Source organism: Carettochelys insculpta, chromosome 7 (genome assembly GCF_033958435.1).
Source record: "Carettochelys insculpta isolate YL-2023 chromosome 7, ASM3395843v1, whole genome shotgun sequence".
In the NCBI taxonomy this organism is placed as follows: domain Eukaryota; kingdom Metazoa; phylum Chordata; order Testudines; family Carettochelyidae; genus Carettochelys; species Carettochelys insculpta.
Window position 1 is genome coordinate 53,170,515 of NC_134143.1, and position 10,272 is coordinate 53,180,786.

The 10,272-nt window shown below is 39.3% G+C and overlaps 1 long non-coding RNA gene across 1 annotated transcript; it reads left to right on the top strand.

Moving 5' to 3' along the window:
- Positions 1–469: 469 nt before the first annotated feature.
- Positions 470–8,636, top strand: LOC142015996 (uncharacterized). Its single transcript, XR_012646255.1, has 4 exons — positions 470–567; positions 3,273–3,378; positions 5,858–5,913; positions 8,624–8,636. It is a non-coding gene; the product is annotated as an uncharacterized LOC142015996 (long non-coding RNA).
- The last annotated feature ends 1,636 nt before the right edge of the window (positions 8,637–10,272 follow it).

Sequence of the window (10,272 nt, forward strand, 5' to 3'; positions counted from 1 at the left end):
ACACAATGAAAAAGGAAAATTATCCTTTTCATATGAATAAGGGAAAAAGTATAACTAATTTGGTTAGGGAAATACAATATTTATCTTGACTAATATAAAATATATTTATGAATGTTTATTCCAATTTAATTTTTGTTATGAAGCAATAAATTATTGAGACTTTTCTGTTACCATATTATAAAAATACAGTGAAGGTTCCTGACACTGACAATGGAAAGCCAACAGAGATTTATCCCCCTCAAGATCTACTCAACCCAAGTCAACCTGCTAACTCAGTCATGTGATCATGGATAGTGCATGAAGCAGAAGTTGGCATGAGTGCTAATGTTTATAATTGTACCTGTGTACAGATTAAAAGAAGGAAGAACACACTAATATTTAAGAAAAAGTGAAAAAAGAGGAGTGAAGGCACTATACGACTGAGCGTGCTGGACTAACTGTTACCAGTCAAGGTGGATGCTAAGTATGACATCACTCCAGGGAAGAGTCCCATAAGAATATGAGCTGGCTGGTTTGCTTCACATCACTGCCGTCTGTGACCTCACATTTTTCCTGGTTTTATCAGTGGTGAGGTTATGTATTTATTTAAATAAGTCATGAAGGCATGGTCAGAATTTTACCATAGCTGGTGGCCCACAAAATGCTGCCTTAGGGGCCTGATAGCAGACTTACAGCTACACTAATTTCACAAGTGCAATCATAGTATTTTTTCCTCAGACTGGCCTCCAGTCTGTCAATAATGAACAATTAATGAACAATTAATGAATTGTATGGGTAGGATAAAGTGTACTTGTGTAGCCAGATGTATGTATTTTGTCATATTTGAAGGAAAATGTCTGTATTTAAAGAGAATCTTCTTTGGCCCATATCTCCTTTTTTTATCTATTGATTTCTGAAAAATTTGAAATGGCATCATTTTTTTTTCTTTTTCAGAGGCCCTTCATATTTCAAAGCCCTAAACTATAGCTTAGTTTATGCCTTAGTCCAATGTTATTTGGAGGTCAGAAAGTGCAGAGATAAAATAAGAACTGCTAAAAGCCCAAGGGAGTTGGAACTTGTAAAGGAATTCAAACCAATATAAGATTCTATAGCCATAAATATAAGTAAAAACAAGGAAAACAATAATGGGTCTGCTAAGTACTGAAGATGGGGAGGAGAATAAAGCTAACTGAGGCATGGCCCAACACTAAACAAATACTTTGCCTCAGTTCTTAATGAGGCTAATAAAGAGCTTAGGGATAGTGGCAGGATGGCTATTGACAATGAGGATATTGATGCAGAAATTATCACGTCCAAAGTGGAAATCAAACTTAAACATCTTATTGGGACCAAATTAGGTGGGTGGACAGGGAAGTGAAAGAAGCTCCATCCAAGAATATTAACGGAACTGGAGCATGAAAATACAGGTCTAATAAGGATTTTTAATGAATCTGTAAATGTGAAAAATTGCTAATACAATTCCCATTTGTAAGAAAGGGAAAAAACATTATCCAGGAAGCTATAGGCCTGTTAGTTTTTTCTCAATTGATTGTAAGGTCTTGGAAGAAATTTGAAAGAGAAAGTAGTTAAGAATGTAATGATACATGGCATTTGGGATAAAATACAACCTGGCTTTACAAAGTTAGATTATTCCAGAGCAACCTGATCTTTTTGAAAAGATAACTGATTTTTTTTATTCAAATGAAGTAGATCTAATTTACCTGGATTTTATTAAGGCAAGAGACAGTTTCACATGGGAAATTATTCGTCAAATTGGAGAAGATAGGGATTAATATGAGAACTGAGAGGTGGGTAAGGAACTTATTCAAGGGGACACTATATTGGGTCATACTGAAAGGTGACCTGTCAGGCTACAGGGAGATTACTAGTGGAGATCCTTTGGGACCAATCTTATTTAACATCTTTATTACTGACCTTGGCACAAAAGTGGGACTGTGTTAATAAAATCTGTGTGTAACACAAAGCTGGAAATTATTGCCAATACAGAGGCACCCCGGAGCGTCATCTATAAGAATATGAATTAGTCATGCAAGTCACAAATTCTGCAGCTTTAGCAGAGCTCTCTGACTTTTGCAGCTTCAGAGGGTCAGCAACACATGCCCTCAGTTGCTACAGCTGAGGCTGTGTGGGCCACCTCCTACCCCCATCTTTGGCTAGGGCTGGGGCTAGAGCTATGCACTTCACTTCTCCCATGGCTGCATTCAAAGCTGGATCCTTCCCCACTCCACCTCTGAGGCAGTGGGGCTAGGACTGTCAGTCAGCACCTCCCCATGAGGACCCAGCTGTCATTTTTCCCAGCACCCTACTCAGCTCTGCTCTCACCAAGTTATGTTTAGTAAAAGTCACAGACAGGTGATGGGCTCTTGTGAATATTCTTTTATAGTCTGCGACCTCTCTGTAGTTTTAATAAATCCAATTGAGATAAAATCGTAACCTTAATCATGCAAGAACATCCAGATGATCTTGAAAACTGGAGTAATAGAATGTGATGAAATTTAATGGTACCAAGTGCAAGGTCATGCATTTTGGAAATAACAACAAGAATTTTTGCTGTAAGCTGGAGACATATCAGTTGACAGTGACAGAGGAGGTGGAAGACCTGAGTTTATGGCTTGAGCTGCCAATGTGAGATGCTGTAAAACAGGCTAATGCAATCCTAGGATCCCTCAGGTGAAGTATTGCCAGTAGACAGAGGGAAGCATTAGTACCACTCTACAAGGCTCTCAGGAGACCTCATCTGGAACACTGTACACAGTTGTGGTCTCACATGTTTAAGAAAGATGAATTCAAATTCAAACAGGGGCAGAGAAGGGCTGCTAGATTGATCAGAGGAATGGAAAGTTTTCCTTGTTAGAGGAGACTCAAAGAGCTAGGTGTGTTTAGCCTAACCAAAACAAGGCTGAGGAGAGATGTGATTGCTGTCTGTGAACATGTAACAGGGATAAATACCAGGGAGGGAGAGAAGTTAAGCATCAATATGGACACCAACTCAAATGGAAATAAACTGGCCTTAAAAAAGGTTAGTCTTGAAATAAGGCAAAGGTTTGTGGAGGAGTGAAGCCTTGGAACAGCTTTCCATGGTGATCAACAGGGAGTAAAAAACCTACCTGCCTTTAAGATACAACTAGATAAGTTTATAAAGAGGATGGTCTGATGAAACTGCCTACAGAGGGGTGTAGCTGATCTGTCTCTGCTAGCAGGAAATATCTCCAGCCACTGGTGATCTTATACGAGATTATGAAGGCTCTGAATTACAATGAATTCTTTCCCAGGTGTCTGGCTGATGGGTCTTACACACATGCTCAGGATCTATCTGATCACCATATTTGGAGTCAGGAAGGAATTTTCACCGAGATCAGCTTGGCAGAGGTCTCTTGGGTTGGTTTGTTTGTTTGTTTTGTTTTTTGCCTTTCTCTGCAGCGTGAGACATGGGTTACTTGCAGGTTTAAATTAGTGTAAGTGGTGGTTTCTTTGGAAACTGAAGCATTTAAACCATGACTTGGCAACTTCAGTATCTCAGCCAGAGGTTAAGGGTCTGTTACAGGAGTGGGTGGTTAAGGATCTGTGGCCTACAGTGTGCAGCAGGTCAGACTAGATGATTCTTATGGTCCCTTCTGACCTTAACATTTATGAGTGTAGCCTAGTACCTTAACCAGATGACTACCCTTAATTTTATGAAAAAAATGTATACACGATTTGCTACTATCACCACCGTAAAGTAAGACTCTGAAAAACAGCTATAACAGGAGTTCAGACTATCTAGTTAAGAATCTGATCCTTCTCCCTTTAAAGTCAATGGCAATACTCCACAAAGGCTTAAATGGCACAGGATTAAACCTTGTAGTTTTCAATCTAATTAATCTATTTTAATTTACTTCGTATTATGCTGGTGAACACACATACTTAGTGCAAGTCTCTTTGATGCGCACTTCAGTTTTGAAGTCGTGAACATGATATTCTTATAACCACACTGGTTCATGTTTAATTTATCATTATATCTTATTTATGGAGAAAAGATATTAACACAAGACACTGGTCTATCTTAATGATGGACTACAATGAAAAATAAACATGTTCCAAGTGGCATAAAATTGCTTAATTTGCATAATGAACTTACAAGTTCATATGGTAAATACTTACAGAAAACATGATTATCGGGCATTTGTTTCCAACTATGTTTTTAAATAAAATGAAGAAGTGTTAGAGTTAATGCATGATAGTCTATACCTATTTTGGTAACTTATTTGATGGCACAACACACGTTTTGTCATTGGAATGTGGGTACTGGCTATCATGTACAGCAATAAACAAACACACTCACTTTAGTGTGTATGTAGTAAAGTTCGCAGTTTGATGCTCAGGACACAGACCAAAAAGAATCACAGCCCAGAGCCTAATGATCTTGAGATGAAAGGAAATAAATCACATTTTACACAAGAGTTACATTCAGTTTTCAGTTTAAATTTGGGTCCTCTCTATGGTTTGCCTAACAATAACAACAACTACTTTATAAGCCTAAAATTATTATTACCACCATTTAAAACACATTCCAGTACAATCAGTGCAGTTGTTTGTAAACAAGTTAACGTTTCCCAGCAGGGGAAATGAAGGTGACTCTAAGCAAAAATTAAACTGACTTCACTGGATGTTTGAAAATGCTTTCATTTATGGTAATATACGGTTTTAGTAATATTGTAGGTAAAGTAATCTGCTTTCTTATAATATACAGTTTTATAGTTGGCTGCTGCATTTTAATTGTTACAGGTCCTCATTCAACAAAGAAATTTAGTACCAGTGGAATCTCTCGAATTCAGATCTCTGTCATCCAGCAACATCTATAATCCAGTGTGATTTTAGTTAGCCGAATGACTACTTAGCATGGGTGTGGCCCAGATTCCCACAGTCCCATAAAGTTTGTTTCCAGCCACCAGTCCTGACTCTCAGTGTTTTGTGCTGCTGTTTAGCTGTAATTTACCCCCTAAATGTCTTCTAGGAGCCCATTAAGCAGTGGAAGTGTTGGTAATGCTGCTAGAGAATATTGACTTCCTGTGGTCTGGCAAATTCTCTAGTCCAGCACTGGTCAGATCCCAAGGGTGCCAGATGAGAGTGGTTCAACCTGTATGTGCTTCAGTCCATCCTTATTTAGGAAAACACATACATACTTAACACTAAACATGTGCTTACATGCTTTCCTGATTACAGATGCTTTACTGAAGCAGAGCCATAAAGCTTGGATTTGAGTTTCACTTGAAGTTTGGGAGAAGGATTTAATTGGTCTCTATGGCTCTGTCTACACTGAGCCCTAGTGCTGACAGTTTGATGCAAATAAACAGTCTTGAAAAAGCAAAATTGTAGCTTATTTGCATATTCACATGATTTTTTTTTGCTGATGGAACCACATCTACACTGCCTGATTTCTGCCATGAACATACAAATTAGCCTCATGAATATGCACATTAGCATGTGAATATACAAATGAGCTACCATTTTGCATTTTTGAGACTGCTTACTTGCATCAAACTGTCAGCACTAGGACTTAGTGTAGATGTAGCCTATATTTCTTTGTTATGTCCATCCCTTTAATAGACTTAATCCTGTTATCCTGAGATTCCCCAGAAGGTTTGCCATGGACATCAGTGAGTAGGGCTGGGTCCTATGTGAAGACTCCTTTCACAAAGAACTTGGCCCTGCATTCAAAAGACAGTGGGTGAAATTTTGTCTACGTTGAAGTCAGTGGAAATTAGGTCACTGAGTGGGCTTTAAGTTTATTAATTTATTAATGAATACTTTTTCAGGGTTCTGAGGATGGCAAGCTCTGTATTCATACTGAGATTCATTCTCATTTATTGTTAATTAGGAAAACACAAAGGAGGAATCCTTAAGAGAAAGGAGGAGGAAGCAGTTTTGAGGAAGGTATAATAGTTTTCATTTCTTTAATAGACAGATTTTTATTTATGATTTCAATTGTGACTATGTTCATATTGCCTTGTCCTGCTTTTATATTATCTTTCATTTGTGCATTTTACTGTTAAAAGTTATATATTTAATCATTTAACAGCTTTTCATAGGGTGTTTTGTTGTTTTTTGCAGAGGTGAGATGTAAAGAGAGAGTAATTTTTTTTTTATTTTAAGCCAGTCAGTCATCCATGTTTTTGACCAGTTTCAGGCTCAGTCTTGAAAACTGCCCCTAGAGCCAGTCCAATACCCACCGATGTCAAATTGTTTCTCTCCATGACTGCGGTGAACATTGGACCAGGTCTCATTTCAGAAGTAACATTGACTTCAGTGGGAGTTCTGCATACAAGGCACTAGCCTGATCGGCTTTCCCCCTTATTCCGTCAGTGTTATGAGTGTGTTTGTGTGTGCATGAGTGTGTGTGCCTTTTCCCGTAGTATATTACAGAAGCTTCTTACATTTGAGACAATTGCCCAGTATTGCAATTGTGGAAGCAGATCTCCAGACAGACTGGAAAATACCTCCTTGAACCCTGTCCTGATGTGTATGTGTCTTCTGCTACCACTCTTCTCACCAATGGGTTAGAGGTTGGCAAGCAAATATGTTAGTGCTGTGGTTGGCATTAGGATGTGGAAAGTTCCCGACTGACATCCATTCCCTAACATTAACACAACACCTTCCCCGTAGACACTGCCCATAAGACCTGTGTTGATTTTCCTATTTAGCACTTTTCAGTTTCTTTTTCCAACTCTTTTTATCTGCACCTCTTTGGGAGTTTTACAATGTTTTATTGTAATGCTATTTTAATTTTACTGTACGGTGTGTAATTCCCTTCCTTGAGCATTGTGGTGTTGCATTTTGTGTACAGAAGGTGAGGTTTCACAGCAAAAGTTAATAATCATTTATACTTATTCTGCAAGCCCCTCCCATCAACTGATGCATCTTATGCTAAATTGTCTTGAAAATGTTTCATTTAAGCAAGTTTGAATTTTCATTCCATCTCATTTTAAGTCAGATGGGCCCCAGCATCCAATCCAAACCTCATGAATGTTTCATATCTAATCTTCCCATGTAGCTAAATCTCTCTAATGTGCCCATCATCCTGGCACCTGGGCACCAATAGGCCAAACCAAACCCAAGATCAGAACTCCTCTGAACATTGTGAAGAGCTTGGATCCCTAGACAAATTCTGTGGTTTAGCTCCAGTGCTCCATTTGATTTCATTCTCAGTGTACTTCCTCCTATAAGCCTCTCTCTTCATTCAGCTTTGTTGTTCCCCCTTCATTTTCTCACAAAATGATGGAGGCTGATTCACACATGTTCAGTGTTTGTGGCATGTCAGAAAGACCTTTTCTATAGGTCTCAAGGGAGAAAACTTTAGTACGGAGGGGAAGGGGCAGATGTTGTTTTGTACAGGTTGACAGGAAATGAATGTGGCTTTCCTGTTGAAACTTTTTCAAAAGAATATTGTTCTGTTCCCCCATATAAATGATCTTTTCTCCATGCTTTCTCTTCCCATCAGTGCTCTACCAGCAACCTTCACACTACAGAGAGGAATAAAGCAGGAAAAAAACATTGTGTAGGAAATACAGAGCATTAACGTTTCCTATCATCAACCAGTTTTACCAGTGCAATGTTTGACACATGTTTCATTAAAATTTTTGTGGTGAGCAATACAGCACCCTCTGTAGGGTGCATGTAATGTTCTGGGGAGATCCCATCTAGGTTCCTGACCAGAGCCTTGGACAAGCAAAGAATAGACTATTCATAGGGGTGTTATAATGGAGCCCAGTAGATGCTGGGACAGTTGGGTAATCATTGAGCCTGGGTTGCCATTACCTTGTACCTTTTGTAATTATTTCATTTACACCTACAAGGGCAAAGTGATGCAAAATGTTTCCATTCTGTCTAGTACCAATGTACATTTCCTTTGTAAAGGTGTAAATAAGCACATCAGGAGGAATGTGGTGGGAGGTTGGCCAAAAAGATTTAATTGCTCCCCCACCCCCACCCACACACCTTCTGTCCTGATGTGGGGTTGTGTGTTATGAGTAGGTTTGAGGTAGAAGCAAAAGCTCAGTATTATCTTATTTTGCAGTGGAGAAAAGAGATTGGGTTTTTCCTTCCTTGTTGTATGGTTTGTTGCATAACAAGAATAATACTTGCTGCTTTGCAGGATACTTGTACTAAAGGACTTTTGAGATGGATTAAACTTCTTGGCTCTGCCTCAGTGATTAATCAATCTCAACAGGCATTTATAGCTTTGTATGCTACAGAGCAGGAGAGATTATCCCTCAAATGGGCTTGACTCTTTTGGCACTGTTCAAATATGCCAAAAAGAGCCCCAACACACATACAGTTATTTTGTACTACTTTTCTTGTAAGGAGCCATTGATCTTGGAGAGTCTCTTCTCCCTCTTGTGACACTGATTAACACCCTTGAGGATAGTCTCAGCAAGCAAATATGGCAAAAATAGATGATTGTTCTCATCTTAATATTTTAATCCCTTGAGGGCTCTTTGCTTCCATAATGAAACCCTGAGGAGCTTTTCTGTGCCTCCCAACGTTTTTAGCTTCACAAGTCCTATCACTCACACACCCTCCTTCTAGCTGTGGAGAATTTAACTTGATTCCTTCTAACATTCGTCATTCTCTCTTCCTTGGCTAGCCACAAGAGTCACTTGCCGAGCAAGGTGGGATGATGCCCACTCTGAAGTATTCTCAGACCGTGTGGAGCACAGAAGAGCTTGGCATTAAAAGTCAACATGGGTCCCTGGTATATGCTTGGTGTTGCCACGCATCTCTCAGTAAGATCAATGAGATTCACAGAGGTGAAACCCAAGGAATGCTTTCTCCTAAACACACCAACATATTAACTACTCTGTGTTCACTGCTTACCATCCATGTTGCTCCTGGAATATATTTCTAAGCCGTGGTTGTTTTTTTTTTGTTTTTTTTTAACTTCACTTCCAGGCTAGAAAAGCCACCTGCCAAGGAAGCAAGAGAAATTGGAACCTACATTATCCATCTATGTTATCAATTTACAAACCAGAGGAGAATACCTGGCAATCCACACAGTGGGCAACATTCACCCAGAGCTGATGGTGACTTATGCTAGTGTAAATTTTGGCAAGGGCTCCAAGTAGTGAAAAGTTGCCACAAAGTCTCTGCAACCTCACTACAGCTGGGCAGCTGAAGGGAAAATAGAATTCCTGGAGTGGAAGGTTCGGCAATGACCATTGAGGAGCACATGGCTTAAGTGCCTCCCTCACATCAGCTCCCATGCACCACTCTTATGGAATCCTTGGTGATAAATAAACCTGCATACCCTGGTAAAAACCTGAAGAGTGTGTAATAGTAGAAATCCCTGGGATGCAAAGATCCTCAATGACACAGGGAAATGTGTGAGAACCTGACCCAGAGTATTCAGCTCCTAATGAAGACAATCCCTAGGTCAACCTTTAAACATGAGTGTTCTGTTTCATTATGAGTTTATGTCTCTTTGGATAGCAGCAAGACGATGTTCACTCTTGTATTAAGTGTACTACCGTATTGATTCTCATGATAGGCACATTTATTAAAAAACAAAATCTCCCAAAACTAAAAATACCTGGGAAAAGTGCTTGGCCATAAATCTAAGATCATCCTACTAACAGCGTCCAAATCAAAGTCTACTATGTAAGCAAGTCAGCACAAAGGATCCAGTGTGACTATTTCCTGAGGCTGACAGAACTACAGTGACACCTGTCCTCTTGATTATAAACCAACCCCGAGGCTTTAACACGTCCATCTTCGGAGTCCCTGGCCATGCTCAGAAGTTAAGACACTGAGGATTTGTCCTGGTTACAGCCATCAGTGGGCAGGTATTTATGTAACTTCACTGATGCAACCCCTAACCAAGGTAGTCAATGACACTGTTTGTACCACTGTAGTTGATCATGGTTTCGACATGGAGTAGGGTGGGTTGGAGTAAGCTGCAAATAGCAGCATTGCCTATCTGCACAGGTGTGAATCCTGAACAATGACTCAGGCTCCTACCACATAGTAAGAGAGGTTTGGGTTTATATTATGAATCCTGACTAAGAGTGCTACACAAGTATCACTGCAAATGTTTTCCCTTAAAAAATTGCCTGGGATCGGCTTACAAACAAAATAATGCTCTTTGTTACATTTCAGGAAATTATGCTTAATATACTATACTGAAGCAAAAGAGGAGCAATTTAATTGAAAGAGCTGCTGGGAACCATATTTAACCTCCAATGTACTAAATAGAATGTTTCCAGATAAGTTATGGTTTTTAATCTAACTTAAAACATT